This window comes from Chelonus insularis, unplaced genomic scaffold, assembly GCF_013357705.1.
Source record: "Chelonus insularis isolate UGA/USDA-ARS -01 unplaced genomic scaffold, ASM1335770v1 contig_25_pilon, whole genome shotgun sequence".
Lineage (NCBI taxonomy): Eukaryota > Metazoa > Arthropoda > Insecta > Hymenoptera > Braconidae > Chelonus > Chelonus insularis.
This window is the reverse complement of record NW_023276451.1, coordinates 1227630-1254441: the sequence shown is the minus strand read 5'-3', so window position 1 is coordinate 1254441 and position 26812 is coordinate 1227630. Positions and strand designations below refer to the sequence as shown.

Sequence of the window (26812 nt, the reverse complement as noted above, 5' to 3'; positions counted from 1 at the left end):
AATTCCAAATCCATGAGTGTAAATCCTTCAACGTTGAATATAAAAGCTTTTAGATTATGAAAGCTTGTAAACTGATCTAGTGACTATAGTAGCATGATTTTTATCCATTTCTTGGTTAGATGTTAGATAACATAAATATTCCGCATGCGAATGGAATGAAAGAATATAGACTGGTTATTAATATGATATTGCATGAAGAAATAGTCTACTTAATAAAAGATACTGATGAAACTTATGACTGTTGTTCTTATATTAGACTACATTATGTTCACAGTGAAGAGTCTCTAGAGAATGGAATGAAAAAGGGGAAAAAATCAGAGAGATACATACACAATATAACAAGTTGCTTTATTCAAGTGGTCGATGCAGCACGTATAGCTTGACAGATGTCAAGACAAAGTAAACCTATAGCTGACCAAGTGGAAGAACGTGGTATCCCGCGTGTTACATTTAAATGATTGATGAGGATTCTCGATGTGGATCGCAGCTGGATTGCGGGCTGCATCTTCTGGAAGAGGTATGACCTTTAGCCATCAAATACGATAGAAAGTGAATACTCTTGTGTCGTTTTTCCATTTTATATCAAATATTCTTCAACCTTTCCTGTCACTCTGTGATGTATTACGAAATCTTTATCGCTATTTCTATAAAATTTTCATTCAAATCATCGACTAAAATCCACAAATGCCTTTTGTAAAGTTTTTTATCTTGTCACAATGCTTTTACCTTTATTTTTTCTTTAATATTTTTTCTATCAACATTTATATTCTTGTTTGATGATCTTGATTGTCAGAATAATCCAATTACATTCGCTATGTTTGATTTTTCTACAATTAAGCTCATGAGTGATATGCACAGTATAAGCAAACATCGTTCAGTTCACGTTTCTTCGAATGACGTATCTCCATGTATTAATATCAGCGATAGAGCGTGACAACCAGCTGTGTGACCACGGGTGGTTCAGTCACTCAAATAAATGACGTCCTGCTCATTTGTCTTTGCACGATAGATGCACGATTTGAATATGGACAACTCTCGCACCGATCAATCTTTCAACTGGCCTCGATGCGTGACTCCTGTTATGTAAGTCAGAAAGAAGGAATTCCGTGCACTTGTCTACCTGCTTTAGGGATCAATTTTATTCAAATATTGATAAAAAAATATTTTCAGAAGAATTCTAATATTTACCGTTGTTCTTGCTTATGAAACTAGGTAATTAATTTAGAAATTAAAGTAGAACACGATATATTAGTATCGTATTTCAGACATTCATACATATTGTATATCCAGTGTCATATCATCTTACTCGATAATCCGTTGTCACTAATTTATACCCCGACAAATTTATATGAACATAATAATTTATTTATTTATTGAACTTGGTGATTTATCAAGGAATAATTCAGCAGAATAAGAGAAAATATGTATTTGCACACTACATATTATTATTTAATTTAAATATTGGAATTGTTTAAAGGCGTTAATTAATTGGGTACAGTTAATAATCCACATTATAAATTGTAATCAGTCTCAGTGACAGAATATATTCCCATAATTTATTTAAAAATTCATTTTATAATCAAATGTTAATAATATAATGCACAATAGTAAGCAATACCACAAATATGTTGCAATTATCAGAATTCAACAGAAAATAACATCTTCAGTAGCAGCTGAATTTCATTCTCAGGTAACAATTTGCATTCTCATACGTCGAGACAAGAACCCACATTATTACCAGGCTGGACAAAATTGCTATTGAATCAAAAAGAAGAATGAAAATAAAATAAAAAAGACATTAAGAATGGTTCGATTGGTGTATGGTGTGGTTTTTCTCCCATCGAAATCATTTGGTAATTAACTTTTTTACTTCATACCTGATGTGCCTCTTGATCGCTTCTTTATACGTAAAAGACATCCATGTTTGCAATATAAGCTTTGATCAAGAGCTCAGATGATTGTGTACCTCAATTATCATGCATATGTATTTTTTAGAAAGCCCAATAAAAAATTCCATTCAGCCAATACATTTTTCAGCAATCAAAAAATATTGAAATAATTTTCAAAAATTTATGATCTAGTTTTGAAATAAATTAAATTTATTAGTAATATAATTTTGAAAAAATTTTAATTCAAGTAGCGTTATAGATAAATGATTTTCTCATTCAAAATTAAGTAAAACCAGTAGTAAAGATCCGACATCATTTATATCATTCGAATTTGATTTATCGATCGTGATCTTTGAACATCATTATCATCTCTTTAATATTGCAATCTGCCAATCAACTTGATAATTTGATTGATAACACAACATATAGATTGACAGATTTATTTTAAATGTAAATATTTTTTCAAACTTTCCAGTATGAAATGATCTACTATCTTATATATATGTATATATATTGTTCATGATGATTATTTGTAATAATGATGATTAATGCAAACATGACTGTTAATTTAGCAAAGAAAAAAACTTGGTAACTTAATGATTGACAAGGAAAAATCCAATAACATCAATAACAAATTTCATAAACTTACTGGACTTTCCTTGATTCCGTGTATTCAATGAACTAAAAGACCTACATTTCACAATAGCAGAGTTGTTTTCACAACGAATAATGCAATGTTCGATATAGTATTATGTTTATATATGATTGTACATAACTTCTCGATATTTACCATCATTTTGAGTTATATTTGCTTTTTAATAATAAATGAGCAAATCGATATGTATATAGAAATTTTTCCAGTATTGAACAAACACTATAACTATTACAAGCTGTTGCTACTGATATAATAGTAAATTAATAACAATTCGAAGAGAGGCTGAACGGTATTAAACTTTCATAATAATCATTATGTCGTTCATTAATTAACGTTCAACAACTAATAATTATTTTTAATAAAATTATGAAAATTTATTCAAACAATGAATAATTTTCTTATCTTCTTTTCCATATTTTGCATATTGTTAGAAATTTTCTCTGTACTTTTCCTGAAAAAGATGAAGAATCAATTAAAAAAAGTAATTGAGTTAAAAATTTTCTGGTGAAAAGTAAAGATTAAATTAAATTTCATTATTTTATGAAATGAAAAGTCGCTGAAAGATGTTAAAAAATCTTACTATAACTAAAATTTAAACTTTTTATCTTGCAGTTGGAATGAACGTGAGAAGACTTTTTTAAGCTGAACCATTCTGTTGAATCCGTAATTTGGATATCTGTGCATCGGCAGTCGGAATGCCAGGATTCCTAAATTGCAGTGTGAATATAGAGATTCTTTAGAAATAGTCGACCAGCCTTGGGTTTCATCCGCGCTTTCATTTTCAATCCTACCGACGTATTTTGGCTCAGTATATCAATCCAACATCACCTCTGTCATGTGTTGCTCCAAGACTTGTTGGAAATCTGGGAATAGGCATGGCTGCCGTAGGGATTATTTGCCGACAAAGCAGTTTCTTTCTGTACTCATCCCTTCGAGAAATAACCAGGTAAGTGTATTCGATTAATTTTCTATTAAAATTTAAATTAATATCGAAATTGAATTTATTATTTTTTGTGACCGCATCAAATCATTTTGCGGAATTCAATACGATTACTTAGAAATTATGATTTTTTTTCGTGTGAAAGATCATTAAATAAATCTAAGATCTTTGAATTCTCTAAAAAATTTTCTGTCTGTCAATAGAAACTTGAAAATAATTTACATCAAGTGAGACGAATGAAATAATACTATTTGAGATATGAATTATAACTTGAAAATTACTGTAAAATTTGATGACTCCTCTAGGCTCTAGAGTAGAAAGTAGTTATTAAAATAATTAAGTAAATTGCGTTAAAAATATGAAACTAGGTATAGTGTTAAAAGAATTAGTCAACAGTTACGGTAACACATACAATTACGTTGAAAGATGTGTAATTATAATTATTACGGTCAGTGTGTGGCACCTGACAACGCGTGTTTCATGGTCGGAAACGAATTTTGGGAGATCACGTTAACCAGCTGTTCATAGAGAAGGTGTCAGGTTGGCTTAATTGTCTTATTTCCTTTTGTCTATTTTTTGTTATTGTTTTTTCCTAGTATTATCGACGATGTATTTGCAGAATTTGAAACGTCATCAAAGTTAACTGGGTCAATATGGGATGCAGTTCTTATTTTTCCGGCTTTTGTCTAGCATCGAGTGATTTATTACGGTGCCAGACGGTTGATGTCCACACAGAGTTGGATGTGCAGGTCCGCGGAATTTCGAATAGAAGAGAAGCAGGGTTCAAGCGGCTTCTTTGAAGATAGTCCTCAGCAGGGGACCTTCTGGCGCTGGCAAAACCACACTGACATTGCCACTACCTTGATTTTTTTTTCTCTTTTCGTCCTTCATTTGCTTTTTAGTTTTATCTTATTTCACCATTGCTCCTCCTTGTCGACTCTTCTCAAAAGCCTTCGGGCTATCGTTTCTCTATTCGTACATGAGAACAAATATAATCGTGTGGTAGTATGTAATAGAAACAATGGCAAGACGTTGTGTATGATAGAGAGAAACAAGAGTATTCTACCTAACTTAGGCAAAGCTTAAAATTATTGTCTTCACTATATGACATCATACCTCTTGTTATCCTAGTGCTTTTGATCCATGTTAATAGGCATAGAGCAAATGTATATGAAGCAATTCATTAATATACATTTTGCATAATTTATGTTTATCTGAGGTTGCAACTTCTCTGTAATATCTCTTTGATTTAATGTTGTAAAAAAGAATAGTTGTATTTATCTTAATCTGTCAATTTAGTATTACCTCTATATTTTACCCACCAGTCATCACTTTTTATTTACTTTTATAATAATATATGAGATTAATAAGTTCCTAAAGATGAAACTTGTCTAGTGAGATCATTATTCTACTTCTCTCCATCAGTTCATCACCCATTGTTACCGTCTACTCATCATGACTCTAAAATACTCGCGTACTTATAAGAGACCGATGAAGATCTCAGGTGTATAAAGGAGCGTCTTCTGAAAAATGACTGGCATCATCCTCAGAACATTCTGACCGATCTATGGGTACATGGTTTATAATCGAGTCAATGATTAATGACAAGTCGATACATTGGCCTTTCCGCACGAAAATAAAATTTAATCGCGACCATCTACAAAGTACACAGATATCTGTCTTCTAATCATTCACCGAAATTTTATACAAGTTAATTGAGTTGTCTCTTTTTTTTTGTTTGTTGTTTTACATATTTATCTTACAATCTACATGGAAAAAGAATTTTTTTAATGAACAAAAAATATCTAAATGAAGAATTTTTTATTTAAATTCGTCAATTTAAATGCCAATTTTTTTTTTTCAAATTTAGAATTATTAATATGGACATTCCTGTTATTAAGATATTAATGTATGCACAATTTGTAATTGAGTCTAAATAATTTGGTAATAAGAATCATTATGCAAAATTGGAAGTTGTTTCGAGTGAATCGCGCTGAGGACATGTGTTGGTGGATGCTTTAAGAGTGTCTTTGAAATGTGCTAAACCCCATGAGGCATATGAGGATGTAAACGTCCAAAAATTTATGCCATTCGTTAAAAAGCTTTAAAGAGGTTCTTTCGTTCCCTCGAGGTGGTCGTAAAATTTGGATATTCTCGTAGTAGGTTATAAAAGGAATGAAAAGGATGTGAATATATAAAATAGTAGAAATGTAGAATGAGAGGAAGGATAGCGAAAGATCGCACGCTTAGTCCAGGGATAAAACACATTAGTGTCGGATTATTTATAAGCTCGACCGTTAATTTCGGCGCCTACAAATTTTTCAATCTGTTCCTTTGAAGTTAATGGTAATATATTAACCGTGAATCTTCTTTTTTTTCTTCCTTTATTCACTTTACTTGACCATTAGATTTTTTCACTTTTTCATTGTATCTCACATTCTTCTTTTCTCTCTATTTCTTTTCTTCTTTTCACACCTTTTAATCTCTGATTCTCGTAACAAGCACTTGATCATTTTATCATTCGCTATTGTGCCTTTGTTCTACTGAACAGATTAAAGTCTGACATTGGTAGAGCACCTAATCGCCCGCATAATTTAAAAGTTAAATTTATCAAATCTTTCTTCATTCCATCAGATTTTGTTTGCTGGGTTTCGTGAATTAACGCAATCATTCGTTATAAATTACATAACTTATTTTTTGTAATATTTTAATTATCGTACAGAAATTATTTTTTTTCCTGATTTCAAAATAATATCAATATTATATTTATATTTAATTACAACTTAACTGCATTTTCTACAACAATTCTTTTTACACTTAATTATTTCCTTTACTTCATTAAACTTAATAATTATAACAGAAAGCATCGTATAGGAAAATGAAAATGTTGAAAAAAGTTTGTTTGAATATTCATTTCCCTAGTTCGACCTCAATATGCTATCGATAAATTTTTTACAGAATACAAGAAATAGTTTGCTTTAATTGACCTAGCTGTACTGTACGTGTGATGATGATAATAATAATAGAAATAAATTTTTAAATAAACTGAAAGATGCAAACTTAAAACAAAAAGAAATGAGTTAAAACATATAATAATTTACAATTGCAAAATCTTTTTGTACTTTTCTCAACGCATCACTGTTTTTTTTTATGATTACTTTTTTTACCAATGGAAATTATATTTTCATGTGAATATAAATCATGCATGTATTCATGCTTGACATATTTTCTCTTATGTTTTTGATACTTGAATTCATACTTGAATAAATATGAATATTCTCAACAAAAAAATACCTTATAGATTTTGTCTTTTGAATAAAATTTATTTTATTTAAAAGAATTGTTAGTTTTTATTTAAATAATTATGATAATTTTGATATATTAAAAAGAATATCAACAATATTTTTAACAGTGTAATTAAAATTTTATTATAATTTACAAAATCGAAAACTTTTATACAAATATATATTTTTGCTAAGAAAAAGTTTCTAAATAGATCTCTGTGTAAAGTATAATAGATGATGAAAAATAAACAGCTGAAAAGAAAATATATGACACAGTAAAATTGATTAAACTGATGAAACTAGACGATAAAATAGGTGCCAAAAGACGATTGCCTGAGGTGAAGAATATCCTCTTTTTATACACGACAGCGCCAACAAAGTTAAATGCTTTAGAGGCTTTACCTTTCCTATTATTTTTTCAAATCTACCATTTTTTCATATCTTGATGGTTGATTCTTCCCTCCAATCTGTAAAAGATATCTTTTATATGATAAATAAATTTTTATACAGAAATATTGATCGATTAATAAGCTTGATGGATGTTATTCTTGTGGTGGTAGCAGAATGTAGTCTGGGCTCATGAAGTATAAAGAGGTATTTAAAAAACTTAATAAAGTCATCTAGTAAACACTGAGCTTGTGTATCTAAAAAAAAGATAAATTATTATAATCTTGGTAACACGTCCACTCGTTTATGTAATTAATGCAAAATGCATCTTAAATTACTTGCCGAGAGTAAAAGCAAGTGAGAGGAAGAGAACAAGTGCTCATTCAGTGCACCTGCAACGATGTGCTGTGCATGGAAATATACCTCCCATGTACATAAAATATCCACGATTGCGCCGAAATTGGTCTCACCCAGCTGCTTGTCATAAGAAATTTATCAAGATTACAAACCACTATGATGAATGAATATGTATAAAATATCAAAATTTTAAATTTACATCATATAGAAATTTTAATGCGACCCAATTTCTTCCCAAATGATAGTATATGATACTAAATCGAGAAAAAATATTTCTAAAGATGTATATTTTAATTAAAATCTGTGAGGATTTTTCTATGCAAAAAATAACCATTGAGAATTCATTAAAAAAATGTTCAAGATATTTTAAATAGAAAAAAAATTTTATTTTTCAAAATATCAAAATATTTTTATAATTATAATTATAATTATTATTATCATGGTTGTTAACATGTTTTACCTTTTTCCATATATTTTTCATAAATATTTTTATTCTAATGAGATGTTGGAAAATTTTTTATCTTATCAATATGAAAGGAATGAAGCCGTAAAAGGTGATACCATCATGATGGATATCAAAATGGCATAGTCATTCCAAAAGCTGATGATGAATATGTGATTTTGACAGAAATGATGTTTACGAGATCCCTAAAGATGTTTTCAGTGGGTTTTCAAAACCCTCTTAGTCACTATATCACCCGTGTCCTTTTTCAAAATGCATCCCGCATGCTCAACCAAGTTGATCTGAAACAAAAAATGAGGGAAGAAGCAAAAACATATGTTTTGATTCGTTCAACCTTGTAACACATACGGATTCTGATATAATCACATATATTTGTGTTTATAAGATAATTTATACGTATACTTGTTATCTATGATTGCCAGTGACCATCGAACTTTATATTGTTTCAAAATATTCTTATCAAGTAATATCAACTAATCTGAATAACTTCAGATGTACTTTTAGTGCTGAATATAATTATTTATTTTATTATTAATCCACGAATGAGTTTTTTAACATTTATTTGAGAGATGTTGGTATCGATATCTATATAATAATTCAACTGTGGCTAAAAATTTGAGATTCAACCGCATTCATGGATATGATGGAATTATATTAATGAAAAGCTATTGTTATATATTGTGGTTTGCGTTTAACAATTTTACTGTTCCAATTAAAAGCATCGAAATATAATATTGTAATCCAATAGGATTATATCAGCTGATGAAAATACAAATCATAAAAACATCGCAGTGAATGAAACACTCCATAGATTCATTAATTTTTGCATCATTTTTATCAAAGATTTAGTGCATAAATAACTCAAACATTATTCACACACTGCAAATCGGAGTGTTTTTTTTCAATACACTTAATGTGTTTTAATATGATGTCACCCATTTAGTTAACATTGCAATCACTTTTCCGATACTTTCAAGCACATTAAAAATAGCTGAAACGCTAATTAAATAAATGACGTCATTGTAAAACACTTCAAGTGCATTTCAATAAAACACTTTTAAATTTAAGATTTGCAGTACATTTGACACGAAAATTCTATTCGGTTTTTTTTTAAATATTAAAATTAATTTTTAACTTGATAATAAAAAATTCAAATCTTTTCAAAGCGAAAGAAAGAAAATGAAACTTTTCTATTTAATTTATTCATTCCAACTCATTGCTGTTTCAAGAAATATAAATTAATAATAAATATCTATTTTATTTTAACAAGATAGATTGTAGATAAAAGAAAGAAATATTCATTTCATGATAATACGGTAGAAGATGAAGACTTGGAACTAAAATTGAACAACTCGAGTATGTAAATGAAGCATAAATAAATTAGTAAGTGAGTACGCGGAAAATAAATGAAAAAATGATGAGGGTGACATAGAGAGTCGTAAAGTAGTAGCATTTGCGTACATAGTTCTACATTGAGTTGTCTATTATGCGAGTCACGTGTCGGCCTTTAAGACAAGGTCTTTACCCGCCAATTTGACGGCAGTTTCTCTCGACGCGCATGAATAGGACTCGGTGAAAATACCGTAGAAACTACTACACGAGTACCTAACCCGGGCTAACTCGGGTAAACGACCGAAAGTCCTAACGAGCTGCAACGACTAGCTGAGAACGTGCGCTGGTGGAACATCTCATAACTTGAGATCTGTTGGAGCCGTTTCCGTGTGCTTCTCTTGACTCTCTCGTGCACGATTAGGAACTGGTAGAGCCCGTAAGACCGGTCCTCGAACCACACGAGTCATATCTCTTTATTTTTATCGGCACTATGTTATAGTTTCTCTCTGGAATTAATTTGTTCTTGGTGCGCGCGATTCCATTATCTTTCGTATCGTTTTTTCTCTTTTTCATAGGTCGTTTTCAGTGGGTGGATGGAGAGATAGGGACGGAAGAAAGGATAAAGGAAACGGCTGGTTATTTCGCGTGGGATTCAGAGAATGGAATTCGGGAGTGCGCGAGGCCGCGTCATCTATTAGTTGGCGCGAAAATACGTGGCGCCGAGACCCCGTGGAGGTTATTATTATGAGGGGCAAGTGAGAGCACGAACCAGTAGATAGCTTGGCTATGAAATCAAGAGCAAAAGAGAAGGGAATGTTTCAAGAGAGAGATATTAAATAGAAACCGCCCCCTACTGTACTTGGTTTCTTGATGGGACGGAAGCTGATAGTGGGCGGTTTTCTCGATCTACAATATCATATATTATCTACTTAATTGAGACTTTACCAGTGAGCTTTAAATCCATTAACAATATTGCATAATTGATTCCATGTTGCTGAATTAAAAAATAATTCTCATAATGCAAGAGAAGGAGGATAAAGAAAATCGTATTATCAAATAAAGTTGGGAATGTATTTCTGTATCCGCATCAGCTCTCGTTAAAACAAAAATAAAGCAAATGAAAAATTCAATCAGGAAGTTTTATTCAAAATAAATTTATATACGTACGTCTATGTCAGTTAATTCATTGCAGATGTAGCAGTCTCTATCCTTAGGGATCAGCCGGGACACGAATTGGTTCGGTTGCGCAGGATTTAAGTCTTCCGGCTTGAAAATGCTGTCCCCGCGGTTGTCTGGTTAAGCCATCCGATGGACGGACTTTAATCATAGAGTCTGGTCTACAGAGGCTTCGCGGAATAGTGTACTCGGCCAGGCGAACGAAACCCGATTATGTACCCATACCGATTGCTCTAGCAGTCCTTAAAAATTTATACGGGTTTATTTTCGAGAGACTGGGCATGGTTATCAGGGTGGTATTTCCTTCCCACTCTCTTGAGAGAAAAAATTGTCAATGCTGAAAACCTTCTGCTTTGATTCTTTTTAAAGTCTATTGAGTAATCGATAAATATATATTTCTCTTTGAACTTCGAAATATCTTTTCAAATGGATAGCTTTTTTAATTAATAAAAAAATATCAGGTCATGCTACATAAAATTTAAACTTACCACAAAAAAAAGATTATTCTTCCTATACCTTCCTTCGATATTTGTTCTTCAATAAAAATCTGTAATTTTCACATGGGTGGTTTCAATAATCAGAAATTATAACTGCTATAATTATGTTATTATCAAATTGATATCAAATTAGGATTGATGAAATTTATTACATCTCTTCATCACTGTGATACTCACAGCCATGTGAAGGAAAATGTGGAATGGAGCGTAACGTCTAAGCTATATATTAAATGATAAGCTAAATGATATGTTAAATTATAATAATCCAGTAGAGACTGGCATATTAACGGCATCGGTTTCCCAACAAGAAACACACCTATCGAGAACTGACTGATAAGGATTAGTAATATCGATATCACAGACTTCTGCTTGTAGCTTTTATCCGAAATTCTTTGGCACCTTGTGGAAACGTTGAAAGAATTCGTAACAAGATCATATATTTCTTTGCAAAAGTATGTTAGCGCTGAATCGAAAACGCGACTACGGCGTGTTGTTAAATTTATGACTTAACATTCCACGGGATTTCTCGAGATACTGAGGTCTCTCGTTGACACGTGTTGAAAATATCAACAGAGATTGATTGTCTAGGCTCGAGTTGACATCGACATCTGCTCGAGTCATTTTGTCTAATGTTTCAAGCAGATTTTGCCAATTAATTTTCATTTCTAAAGCCTCTGACAAGAGTTTCATTAATCCGTAGTATTAAATCAAGCTCAATAATTGTCTGAATATAAAAAATTACCACTAATGTTCTTATATTAATTAAATATTTACAAGTAGTCTTGGTATTGTGCAAACTTTTAAAGCTATTCATTAGAATAAATGACATGATTTATTATAAACACTGTACTTTTTTAAAAATTAATTAGTTTGATTAAACAAGACATTTTTTTTAATTCAATTTTTTCGTCTTTGTATTCAGCAAATTTTCATTTGTTTATTTTCTTTTGTTAAACGAAATAATAAAAAAGTAGTTTTCTGAGTATGCACGATACTAAAGACAATTCATTTTCTGTCTCACAAAGTAATGTAATCATGAAAAAAATGTCTTTTCCCTTGTAAGTTAATAGAGGTCTTAAAAAGCGGCAAACACTAAGCTTGAATTTGCTCAGGGCAGTCCAGTTTGTAAACCGTTATTCTAGAGTCAACGGAGAAAGATATTTACCGAAATTGCGCTTACAGAAAGGAGATTTTGCGAGAACTGTAACTTCATAGTTTACCCACGGAACAAGTTGTCATGAAATTGCTTAGTTAAATATTATTTGTAGACTGTTATATTTGCATATTACCCAGAGTGACATACGCATTTTTTATTTTATCTTATAATAACTCAGTTCAGAGTAAACTTCAATGCCTGTACATGACACTTTGCTGAGGAAAGTAATTAAAAACGGATGATGTCGTTGTAGAGATGGAATATAAAGACAAATAATAACTCTCTTGGTCTTATATTTAAACAAAAGACTTATGAGATGTAAAAAGTAAAAGGAAACATGTTCATATTTTAGTTATTCAACTCGGGGATGTTAGCTTTCGGTCTTGAGGTTAGAATACGACACCTATTTTTTTATACACATTCTTCTGGGCGTAAAAAATTTATATGGGTCAGTTAAGGTAGATAATATTTTTTATTTTGATTTACAAGATTTTATGTATGCATGAAATTTTAATTTTTATCAAATTAAAAAAATTTTCATGCATAATCATAATACCAACACATCTTCATTAAAATATAAATAAATTCATTAATTTATCACGAGCTTAAAATTCAGTGAGAAAAAAAAAAAATTTTTTTTCTTATTGTAATGAGTGTTTAACATCCAATCGATTGGATAGCACACTTCCGGATGTAGCAGGTTAGCTGTCACTTAATCAAATGTCCGGCTGTTAGGATCAGATATAATCACTAGGTTAGGCCGTTACGAGAGACAAGCATTTAGGTATTTCACCATTTAGACAGTCATAGTCTAAGGTGTAATTTGAATTAACTGAAGAGCAGGTCCCCTTGAATCCAGCACTCCTATTTAGAAGATTGACGTGTTCTATAGACCGTGAGTACTTTTTTCCAAATTATAGAAAAAAAAAAAGTAACAGTTTAACGACATGTTTATTATAATAATTATCTTTTTTTTTATTCATTTTCTTTAATAGGTTGGAAAATACATTTTTAAAAATTACTCTGAAGACATTTTATATTTCAATTCAACAGAGATTATCTGGTATTCTTGAAAACCAGTTATATTAAAGAATAACATATTTCTGAACAAAGTAGAGTTTTAGAAGACATTTTATGGAGAATGTAAAATTTTTCCAAGACTATAAATAATATTATTTGATGGATTCCTTAAGCATCTTTTGCTCGTGACAGTTTAGTGACTTGCGAATCGATTCAACACCTGGAAATGGAATTCTTTATTGATCCTCACCGTAACAACTCTCTGGGTATCCTACTCTGTTAGTCGAGTCTTTTTTCGTTTAAATCAGTGATACCTTTTTATAGTCGTCAGGTCTGCAATCTAAAATACGCCTTACAAAAGAGCAAGTTCTTATTGTGGTGTACGCGATATAACCTAAGTATCTTCCAAAGCGACCGGAATTACGTGATGATGACGTGAGGGAGACCCCTTCAGGGGTTCAACAAATAAAAAGACATGAAAACATACAGAAAGGTCTAATATATATGTATATGGATCCCCCCTTTACCTCACACAGTTTGCAGTCGTGGATTCATCGCTTTCTACACACTCTTGGTGTGGAGGGTGCGGCTTCCTCCACAAGACGTTATTCAAAAGCATAGGTCCTATTGTCGTTTCGGACCGCGCACAATGGGCCAGCTGAAGGAGCGGCCAAAACATTGAGACATATCCCTTGTTGTTCCTGTCACCGACAGAACCACCCTGAACTTCCCCAGACATTATTACGAAAATATTTGAAGCTCATGTGGACTCTTGGGACTCGTGACCATTGCTAAAATAGTCCTTTAGTATTGTCAAGCTGTTCTATCGTCTATACATAAATAAATGTCCATGTAGTGTTGATATTTTTAATACGTATCACTGATGACATTCGATTCTTCTTCTTTTTTTTCCATTGATTCCAATACAACGGAAAATATCCCGTGGTTGCTCATATTTCCAAGGAAAATATTTACCAGTCTGTTCTTATTCAACTTCACGTATACCAATAACATATCTAGATGTTGATGAATACATGGATTAGTAAACTTGTCTTTGGTGAAATAATATTACATCTTAGATTACTTGGAGAAGTTTGTTACTAAACACTTTGGAATCTTCTTCCTTTATCGATATGTCTAGTGTGTGCTGATTGACACAGTTGACGCAGATGTGGTAAGCGCACATTACGTATTAACGTACCAGGTGCTGATAATAGTCATGTACATTCCTCTCGAGATTTTCCGCAGGTGTTGCAAGCCAGTCGAAGATGACGTGTTTGGGGATAGGCATGAAATTTGGGAAATGCTTGAGGTTTACCATGGTCAGAATTCCCTGAGGATGACGAGAGTACTTGGGATTATTTGGCAAATTTCAATCAATCTGAATTATTAGCTTAGAGTAATGAAGATAAATGTCATGTTATACATTCATTAAAGCGAATAATTTATTTACATCTATTCCAAAACAATCCCTTCATTAATAATCATCTGTCAACGATGATTGATTTTATTGTTTTCAAAAAAAATCAACTACTTTACTCTTTTTAAAAATCAATTTATTTTTATAATAATATTAATTAAAACTATTTTGACTAATTAGTGAGCATAACATAGATAAATAATATTCAAGTTGTCTGTCTCAAAAGTCATTTATCCAGAGTAGATATCTTTCAACAGGTCAGTGAGTATTTTCGTCTATTTGTCAAATGTCAAGAAGTAATTTGAAAAATTTTGGACTGATAAACATGAAAAATGATGGCCAAAAACCGTGAACACCCAAATCGTTATATTTCTATCTTTATATTTTTTTCCCCTATTTTACCCTTAGTATTTTTTAAAAGCCGTTAAATATCCCTATGGACCTTCTGCTCTCATACGTCTAGATGATTCAGTATTTATGCAGTACAATGCTGAAGAAATTGGCTTTTCGTGAGGTCACCCGTAGTGCGCGCGTCCGGCACACTAGGAGGTCGTCAGTCTTCTTTTCTCTCTCATATTTTCTCAGAGGCTTTCATTTGAGAAATGGTATCAAACAGAGCGAGACAGTGGAGGTGGGATACTGCCCAGGGGTTAAGGTGAAAAAGAAGCGAAAGGAAACGAAAATAAGAAATAAATGAAAATGCTGACTCGCCCTACTGATCGCTCAAGTTTGCGTGACATTGAGTATTTTGTAGAATATTCAACCTTTGCACAATTCCTTAAACGCCATCTAAGTTAATTATAAAACGATAATTAATGGACATAAGTGTAACAAAAACTATTGAAAGTCGACGAAACTGAAAAATATTCCAACAATTCTCTATTTCACACATACCAAGCTCTACTTTTTTTCAATCCTCACAAAACATTCTGTCAGCGAGCAGTGCATATAAATCGAGAGCTAAAAGATTTTGCGTGAATTCCTACATTCCGTTCCATTTAACTTCTTTGATGATCCGCCCAACAGACACGGCCTTCATCTATTTTTCTATAAAAACAAGAGCAGTGAAATTCTCTTCAAGACCAACCTCCCATTATAATCATTAATTAAGGTTATTTTCAACTGAATTTTCTAATTCAAGAATTTATTAATTATTCAAAATTACCTAGAAAACATCAAGTATAATTTAGTAATTGCATCCAAAATTCATTTAAAATTTATTGTCGATTCTATTATTTCTAAGTGACGTTAGCTTTCATATTAATACTGTATAGTTTATTTATAAGCTGTATCATTAGAAATAACTTAGAATTTTATCAACTGGATATTAATACCAATTTAATCATTAGTTATTGAATGAAGTTGATTATTCATTAATCAAGCAGTCTATCAATTTCTATCATTAGAATTGTCTTGGTAAATTGAATTTATTTTCTAAATTTGTAATTGGAGAATATTAATGGATTAAAATTTTTGGAGATATAACAAAAATATAATCCTGTATGAGATGATAGTAATACATCATTGATCAATACTTTCTAAATGAAAATCCATTTATGTATCCCACTACACTCACAAAAATAAAATCTTTTTATGGGCGTGTTGAAAGACATTTGGAGAAGGTGTTTGAGGTGAGAATAGTCATCATCCACTGTCTAAAGAAGATGATTGTTCTCTTTCTATTAGCTTGAAAGTACAAGTCACACTTAGTGTGAGTAAGTTTAAAATTAATCGTCGGCCTTATTTCTTATTCGTGTTCATTGAAATGTCAATGACTGAACTACACTTTGTAACGTGAAGAATATTCAGATTTTTTAATCTTGACTCAAACTGGTGATGATAAAATACCAAGCAGTCGCCTGTGGCATTGTATTATTTCACCTTTCTTTGCGATGACTATATCGAGATGCATGAGTCAATGGTTAAGATGAGTGACGACTGGTCCACACTCAATGACAAACCCCATCAGCAATACAAGTATCGCTTTTGTACGCTTGTGACACGCGCATTACTCTCGTCCTTGCTTCACTCATGGGGAATAAAGACATGGGATATGATGCTCATAAGAGATTAGAGGATATAAATGCTGGAGGGTTGATGATAACTAATGTAAATAATCGAATTTTATTTGCAATAAAAATACTGCATTTTTTTATTTTGTTCAATTGCATTAATGACATTTAAGTTATGATTGAAGATTGATCTTTTGATCTGTTAAATCGACTGCATACATATATATATAGTAACCATAAAAGAACAATCAACTGCATCTTTTCCTTTTTAGATTTTTAAAGGAGAGTCGATCTTCATGCAGCTGTTATGTTAGTAGGTCAGTTTCACTTTATAATTTTAGAGGAAACAGAGAAAAGGAGAGAAAAAAAATATTTTGGACCAAACGGATATTTATTTTAAGGTTGAAATATTTTATTTTGATCCTATGAGTACTCATCTTCTTGATGATTTATCGCAACGATTATCGTTTGACATTTGAAACTGCAAACGTATACTCACGTCACCCTAATTTTTTGACTGTAAACTGTTGTCTATCATAAATCAGTGTTGAGATTCGTTGGTTTCTTAATATTTCATAGTATAGGGTCACCGATCGAACACCGTATATGATACTATGTGGCTTTATTGAAACTCTAATAGATCGGTATATGTATAATTTATTCTATCGAAGACCGTGAAGTTTAGAGTCTAGACTTTGCATGAGTATGTCGATAAATCATCCAACTTTCAGAGCGGTCAATTATGGCCTATAAATATTGAAGATTATGGTACGGAAGGCCCGAAGGAACTCATAACTGTAGGCCACGTAGGTAAAAGTGACTAGGTAAAACGGTCTCTCATACCACTTGGTGTAAAACATTTACGGGTACATATGTAGTTAACCTCGTCTACACAAAGTAGGAGAGAAAGAGAGAGAGGGTTACGCGCCCCTCGAGCACCATTTAATCGTCGACCTTGCATACATCGCACTCAGCATGCAGACTAACTGGGTGACCAAAGTACACACAGAGAGAAGTGGATGTAAGTGGTCAACTCAAGTTTTCACCATTATAAGATATATCTTCCACGTGTGCACAACTATACTTGAAATTTGTTCAACTTTGTTGACGTACCTAAAGGAACTCTAAATGCTTGTCTGAAAATAAACCATTAATTTGTAGAATCATTTGTCACACAGTTCTAACTTAAAGTGCTGCTATTCTTTCCAACGATTTTTCATTGAGGATACAGTGGGAAAAAAAGACTAGAAAAAGTGTTCTATATTTCAGAATAAATTAACATTTATACCTTTTTAATCAAAAATAAGAAAAAAAAAGTATTTTAATTATACACTTGAAGTTATTATTTAATGAAATTGTTGAGAATTAAATTGAATAGCTTCTTATGAATTTTTTAGAGGTAATAAATAAAAACGAAAAGTCATCGAATTTATTGAGTAGGCTTGGCTAAAAAAGCAATGCATGGAATAAAATATAGCGGAATATATGAACGGAAAAAACATATCAAGGATTGGTAGGCCACCGTGTAGGAAATATGTGGAGGGTCTGAGAATTGGGAAAAAGAAGCGATGACTCTTTTAGGGCGGTACTCATACGGCACACAAGGATATGTTCACTTGTAGAAAATACTAAAAATCGAGCACTGGACCATTTGGCACAGAAGTCAGAGGCAATTCGACCCTTAAAATCGTTTTTCTTCCTTTGTTTTTTTTTTTCGCTATCGTCTAAACGTAAAAGAAATAAATGTATACCTTTTAGTTTTAGCAGGTACTACCAAAGCTTGATACTTGCCACATGTTGTTACTGAGAAACCTTTAATTATCCCAAAAGGCATAAAGAAACATTCCGACGTGAACGATTAGAGCAAGAACTCTTTCTATAGAATTGCCGATAGCGATAACAGTTATTCGAAAATTTTAATGCCAACAATAAAAGTAATTTATGCGTTTAAAAAATCACCTCATATCGATTTTTCACTTGAAATTAATTAATCTTATTATTTTATTTGCACAGATAATTAATCAAATTATTTTTTCCAGAGATGAAATTTTTATTCTGGACTCGATCAATTTTTTCATTTAAGTAATGAAAATCGAAGGCTGTCATTGAAGTATTGATTTAAAATGAATTATTCAACAAATAATTCTGTTCACGTATAGTAAAATGATTCAATTAAACCATTGCCAAAGGAAATAGTAACAAAATAATATTAGTTTCTATTCGTGATGGAGATGCAATTTGTGTAATAAATCGAGATATGTGTATTGGAAATAATGTGTACCAAATTTATATACTAATCAAATAATGCAATGCAAGAAATAACACATAGATTCATAATCAGACCTTGGAGCGTTTAAACATTCAAAATACTTGTATTGTAGATACAAGTCGTTGGTTCATATCCTGAAGGTTTATCAAGTTCGTGTTGTGGAATGTCCCATTTATGATATTGAACACTGACATGCCCGGAAGATACGAGTATTATCCACGTTATAGCGAGAGATGTGTAGATACATATTCTGAGTTTTTTTTTTCTATTTAATACGTATTTCTGAAAGCAAAGCCATCGTTTCAAAGCTGACATAATTATTTAATCAATATATCTAATCAAAAAGTAAGTGCTTGTACACACGAGGTCTATTTTAATTTTCTAATTTTTTAACTAATGTTTAGCATAAAAAAGTAATATATCAGTTTGAAAAATTAGAGAAAAAGACGTCAAAACACCCACAGAAATGAAAAATGCATATAAATAGATGATTAGGAAAGATAAAGCCCAGAATTAGACGATAAACTATTCTAGTCACACAAAAATCCAACTTTCAGTATAATTCTCACAACAGAGTGTAGAATAAAGGACAGATCAGCGGCTGATAGGAAAATATCGTTTGTCGTACAACGTCCAACTATTTCATTTCATCAATAAATTCAGCCCACCAAGATTGAATGACCTCAACCATAGATATTGAAAAATAAAAAGAAAAGAATATGTGTAGACTTTCAATTGAACGTTAAAATAATATCTTATATTTTATATTCACAATATAAGTGAACCTTGAGTATATATGTACATGATACAAACAGCAGTTTATAACAAAGACATTAACCGCACGTATGCCTCTAAAATATATTAAGATATGCTAAGGTGTAACTAAAGATGGTATCTGTGGAGACACACAAGGCTGCAAGAGGGTGGGTCATAAAATTTTCAAAAAATCTTCTCGTTCTACTTCTTTATTGCATTTACTTAGCGGTTTCTCAACAATTCAGGTGATACGGGTTCGGGAAATATTTCGTGGGAGTGTAAAAGAATAAAGATGATAAAAACGTTTTAATTGTTACGAAGAATATAAATGACAATTTTACAGGTTTAAATGAATCAGATAATAAGGATGAAAAGTGTTGTTAACAGGATCATAGATATTTTATTGTTGTCGTGAATGAATTTCAAATAAAGTCATTTGTTCCGCAATCTTATTGCATATTATATGGGAATTTAAAGGGTATGAAATGTGTGAAATGCGAGAACATTTGCCAATAGATGGACAAACAAGTTTATAAAAGGCAGAAAATATACAGAAAACAGTAGCAGTTGTTAGAGAGACATTTCCTAAAAGACCAAACAATGAATCCAATGACAGGAAGGTTTCCCGGTGGGAGGACGTTTTAGTCACAACTTACGCGAGGACCCAAAGGGACATTTTCCTCTGGCCTCGACTCTGTAGCCATGGGAGGTCTATGGCACCACTGAGGCTTCAGCGTTTATCCTCTGTATGTTGCACGTCGCGCTGTTTGTCCGGTCAATACATCATTCTTTTTACAATTTAGTTTCGAAAAGCCGTAAAACCTGCAGATTTGGTGTTTGTTCTCTGGAGTTGGCTGATAGATACGACCACCATTTGTGGCCTCACAGAAGCTGGAAACTACTTAGACTTTCTCCATAAGTTTTGGTGTTCAATAAATTTTCTTTGAGGTATATCGAGAAGCCACATGAGTAAAGGTAAGAAAGTAAGAGAGTGTCGTACTGAATTTCGACTCGAAATTAGTGTCAGGAGAGATAAGTTTAAAGTTCTCTGCGGCAAGCAAATAGATGTAAGATCGATAACTACCATATCGCTTTCTCCGACAATAGTCACCGAGGATTTACCACGTTCAAGATCCTAAAGAGATTTCGCACGTTCCACTTGCAACTAATTTACGATAATGCAAAATCGTCGCAGTTTCTGACACATCTCTTCCATACCATCATTTCCCTATCTGCATAAATATTATTTTAATAGAGGAATAAATCTAGCATCGATTTGACAAATTCTGATTACATTAGTTTACCTAATTTTATTCTGTTATATTTCATCAATTAATTATATGAAAATAATGTTATTTATCTATAAATATTATTGGATAAATGTCAACAACTATAGATAGCCGAAATTCTATATTGACTGATTAAATAAATGAATAATTACAATGAAGAAATGAACAAAAATAAAATGGCTATCGGGAAAGCCGCACGTGACTCCATATGTTAAAGGGGAGAATTGAAAAACAGGTTACGATTGATTCCCAATTCTGAACTGTAACAGTGAATATTTTGGGGATGCAGACTTTCTTTGATGGCACGATGGTAACGTCAAGAGTATACGTGGTATGCAGGGGGTTGATATGTCGGAGGGTGGGTTGTGGATCATGGAAAAGGGGATTGAATATCGTGGGACGAGTCGGGTCAGACATTGTTCTGCTGTCAGAAGCGCGCAAATATTACCACCATTTTATCCGACAAACGGAGATGGGACACATTGATGCTCAGGTCACACAAGCATATACATTCTTTGCGCATTTATATGTATGTATTATGCCCTCATCTATATAAGAGGACATGAGTTTACCATGGTATATGAAGGTGTTACAAACATAACACTGCTCTATAGGTCACATTTTGTAAGATGAGATTGGATATTTTTATCAAAGGGTTCAACGTATATAATAATTCCTTTAACGTGTCATTGCTGTGCTGCTCATAGGTTACACTGATGCATAAAAGACCCAATACACAAAGGACTTTCATTATTCTTCATCGTAACCGAATATTGAAGCGACCTACAATGTATTCTGTACTTTATTATTTTGATATGCACTATGGATTTTGTCGAACTATATTCTCCTTCATTAAAAAAAACATCATTTTTAAGGTTTACTTTACATACAGATCTCTTCATTCAACATTTTATATAAATATAAATTTAAATATTTTATTATTAATTCTACTAGTATTGTTTTTGTATAATTTTTTAGATTTCTTATCAACTGGAATTTAACTGTTCAAAAAAGCTTTTTTAAATTGACTTTTTTCTGTATACATACAACATGTATAGTAGACATGTCAAAAAATACAAAATTTAAATGACAGGTTCAATCTTTTCCTTCAATATTCCGCTTATTCTCATACGAATCTCGTGTCAATGCTATTTACAACAGCGTATGTTCTTTTCTGTACTGATAAATGCAACTACATATGTATTTTTTAAGATCGATGTCAAGTTAGGATATATGTATTCAACGATTAGTCCTCCTGTCCATTGGACAACATGTAAAAGGGTCAGAACAGGAAGATAAAATGTAGTGGTTGACTAATCTTTTCTCCCCTTACAGTCACGCTTTATACACTGAATCAGATTATTCCATTTCAAGCCCTTATTGCTTGTCCGTTTAATTGATTAATTGTAATAATATGCAACGAATATTTTGGTTATTAATTCGTTTTGGAAAATTTATCGTCAGAATGCATTACAAAAATTAATTCAAGGGATTTAAAATGAAAGTAAATTATTTAACTTAATGTTTACTTAGTATTATGTGGAAGTCTTTCGTCATTGATAAATAAATAAAAACTTTACAAATATTTATGTAATATTGTGAGCATAAAAATATATAATAATTTAATTCACATATTTAATTTAAAGTAAACAATCAATTATTTGCTGAGCTTAACTTTCTATTTCTTTAGTAATGTCATTTCAGTTATTATTTTAACCCAAATTTTTTTACCACATAATTTTATCTCATCCATTCTTATTTGGTGAAATTACGAAAATTTTTTTTTCATTAAAATTCCTTGAATAATTTTTAATGTCAGAATATTTTTATAAATAAACTTATAACAATTTAAATCCTTGATATGTTGAATAGAAAAAAATTTTCAATCAGTATGTCAGGTTACTCTATAGAGCTTTTATTAAGTCTTAAGTGAATAAGAATTAACGATCATTTATCAGTTTATATTTTACTGCTTTTTACTTTCGTTTCTCGCATCAGTGAACTCAATTCTTCGCTTTATACAGTTTGAAACCTGTCTATATGCACTGTGTATTAACTTGACCTACTGACATCTATAATCTGAACTCACTCTCGTAGGGAATTGTGTTCGGATAGCATATATTTTGAAGCTTCTTTTGAAGATGACAGCTATGCAGAATTTTCGATTAAGTGTTAAGGCATTCTTAGGATTGAATTTACATTTTACGTTACAACCCTCGACTTTACGACCTCCAAGGTCATCTACAAAAAAGATTTACAGTCAGCACAGACCACATTGTTGAACTACACATAAGTAAAGTCATCCATACCTTAGCATTACAAATTGGGATAAAAATCCGATGACGCATATGCTTATTTTTCACTCTCACACATCGTTTTATTTTAAAAATATTTAGATATTTTTTTCCAAATCTATTTTTTTCATTATTATCTCCTAATTTATAATGAGATTAAATTCTAATCTATTGAATTGAAAAAATTAATAACTATTCGAAGGTTTTTTTTTGATAGGATTACTGCATCTATAATTAATTTTTTCCAATGTTTTCTTTCAGTGGTGGAATTTTAGCTCACAGCAAGAAACATTTTAAGAAATCCATTGGAATATGTGGCAAGTTGTCATCCGTTGAATAATCCAAGAGATCTAGTATTCTTAACTTGAGTCAAGATCGGTAAATTTTTGAAATTAATATCTTTGCTAACACATTTCAAACACTCTTGAAACTTACATCAAACTCAAGCGAGCAAAGTACACATATTTAAAGTTCCAGGGAGAGAATTTCATCTTGGAGAATCTGTCAAAGCCCACGACTGTGAGCTAGTGGAACAAAAACATAAGATTTTTGCCATAAATCAACGCTATTTACGAAATCATCTGAATTTACTGAGCAAAGGCTTGCGTAGGAAGAGCAAAAAATAGATGAAAGAGACCAAAGAAGATGATGAAGAAGAAAAGTGATGTGGATGACACAGGAATAAGGGATTCTCTTGGCCTCAGGAAAAAAGTAGTATGTTTTGGGCTGTGGGCCACAATTTGAACTGAAGCAATATTTTACGAATTCAGTGAGTTATGGCAAAGCGAGGGCTGACGCAAAATGATTTAGGTTTAATAACGATGGACCGTACAAGCCAGGTCAGTTGGGCATTATGTTGGAAGCAGTGTTGGCTGGTGCCTCTTGATGTTTAAAGACGGTTCAGTCGAGTAGAGTTGAAGAAATCTTCAAATGCTCAAGGTAAGCCACAGAAGAATCCCCAAAGAATTCTATGGAATCTGATGAGTATAGAGATTCCTTTCTTCTCTTTTAATTTTTATCTCATAAATTAGCTTATGATTCAACTTACATTTGTATAATCTCCCTTTTTTATATTTTTCTTGGATCATTGATTCACTTCAAATGACGTTGACAAAAATTTTATAGAGATAACGTAATGCTCATGAATGTTTAATATTAATAGGAACCACAAAAAGTTAACATATAAATATCTCATTTGATCGATAAAAAATTAAATATTTAGCTTTTGTCGGGATAGTTGAAAGGTGTTTACTTGGTTGTGAAAATTTAATATTTCTATGGATTGGTTAAAGTGCTGTCGATGATTGAATCACTTATTATTACAAGTGCTGAAAGCCCAGTCAATTATGGCTTAGACTGTAGATTATTGAACTAGTCAAAGCTGTCGCATAAACATTGGCTTAACGAGCAAACGCACTCTTCTCTTAGAAACTGGGTTCCAGGCAATGAAGAGTAGTGTTGATTTTATAGAATCACCAGCTTGTCTACCTACGTCCGATCATAAGGAAGGTCATAATCTCCCTCATTCTTATAACATCTCACTGATAAACTGAAAGAGAAAGTAAAGAGGATTCGGTGATTATTGATGATTATTTAAGCGTATGGAATTTCAAATATGAAAAGTACATTTGGACATTAGTTGATAGGTAAAGGTTGTAAAAAAGGAAAATTATGGCAACATACTTTGTGTTTGGATACTTTAGGATCATATCTTAAAAAACCTGTTCTTATAGTTTAGTTTCTTCTTGGGCTGCACCAAAAGTTCTCTCTGGTTCTATGCCGAGTCGACACTCTCAATATTCTCGTCACACTCTGGTTCTCGGAAGTTCAAGGAAACTTTTATTTTATTTGCTCGTTTGCTCACTTTTCTTCCGTACAAAATCTCATCCGATCGCTCGCGCGTGGAAGTACTTAGGATGATTGGCGAAACTCTTATATAGTTACTTTTAAGGTACATATAACAAACCCACAGGAGGTGTAACTGTAAGTCTCAGAGGTGTAGATATCAGTGAGTCGACAGCTAGTGCAATTCGTCTTTCATCGTAGCACCGTCGATACTCTGTTCTACAACCAGCTTCAACTTCTAAATCTCACGTAATGCTTTCTTACTATAGTTGCACTGCTAACGCCAAGTATAAAGTACCAAGTTCGAAAACGTTCAACTTTATAATTCGATCGTCGCCAACACACCAACGAACGAAGCAATTTAGGACAAAGCATCTTTATAGAAAAGTTTTTGATCGGTAATTCGAATTTATATACCTTTAACTTGCCGTTATTGTTAACTGTCAATATCAAAAAAAAGAGTAACAATTCATGAAGTATATATCCCAATAAGTCTATAACTTGTGTAGTTTTATGTGAAGTTAAATCGCAAGGTATAGATGAATAGGGTGATAAGAAAAATACGACGATTTAGAACAATTTTCTTTTACTCTTTCATTTCTGGAAAAAAAAAATCTGTAGCTGCATTATCTGTAGTAAATGCACATAAATTATTTTACGATTGACCGTGTTGTATTGATTTTCATAGTTAATTTATAAAAAGAAAAAAAGGCGCTTTACAAACTCATTAGTCATTGATAAATAACAGCATTTAATATTTTATCTGTTATTTTATTAAATGAAACAATTTTTTTTATTGCACAAAAATTAGACTAAAATTTTGTAATTAATTCAATGAATTATTTTTTGTTTCAGAGTGAAAGAGTCAGAGTAAAATATACCGATAGGAATAATGAGATAATCGGTCAGATGATTATATTTTTTGTTGATTAAAATTAATTTAAATTATACTCATATAGGTAAAGAGCATAACATTTTTTGTGAAACCCTTATTATACATAATATGCATGTTTTGCAGACATTTTTTATTATATTCCACTGTCGTGTATAGTCCATTACCATTGCATGGATCCCCACTGACATTTTCAGGTAGTTTCAAATCCTGTGAAACCGGCTTACTGGTAACTAGTGACAATTTTGTGTTGCACCGTATAAAAACGCTGCGGGTAATCAAAAGCTCGTTAACATGATTTATTAATCCCAATCGAGTTTGCTTGCGTGCAGTTAGAAAAAGTAACTCAAGTAATTATTTATAAGAGTCACCGTGTATGCTCTATGGTTGATATAATAGTAGTTGGATTCGTAGTATAAAGCTTTATTTTTGTAATCCTCTGACGACGAATATGAAATTTTACCGTCAATTAAATGTGCCATACGTTGAATTGTCACTATACGTTCGTTTTAATTTCAAATGTGCAATTCGCGATTATTAAATTTTTTTTCGCACTCCTGAAGGCATATCAGTGGAAAATTTGGCATTGATCCACTGTTATATGCAAAGTAAAGGGATATGCATGGACCAATATATAATATCAAAGTGAGCTGAACTTTAAACAAAAAAATTGTGTATCAATATGAGTGCACTGGCTTTTGTCACATCAATACATGTCTGTTATATTGAGGGGAAAATTATTTTTTTCCAACTAAAAAAATGTCACAATATTTCAGTCCAAAATTACTTATTTATTATAAAATGTTGAAATTCTTTTTAATGGATTTAATTAATTTCTACATTCTAAATAAATTTATATTTCACTTTGAAAATATTTTT

General features: G+C 31.8%; 1 long non-coding RNA gene across 3 annotated transcripts; it reads left to right on the top strand.

Moving 5' to 3' along the window:
* The first annotated feature begins 280 nt into the window (after nt 1-280).
* On the top strand, nt 281-26658 carry LOC118064907 (uncharacterized). Of its 3 annotated transcripts, XR_004690117.1 has the most exons (5): nt 2767-2833; nt 3157-3490; nt 23458-23574; nt 23674-24135; nt 25897-26658. It is a non-coding gene; the product is annotated as an uncharacterized lncRNA (long non-coding RNA). The 3 variants fall into 3 exon arrangements; XR_004690118.1 differs by lacking the exon at nt 2767-2833 and adding an exon at nt 281-517 and having other exon boundaries at nt 23458-24135; XR_004690116.1 differs by having other exon boundaries at nt 23458-24135.
* Nucleotides 26659-26812: the final 154 nt, after the last annotated feature.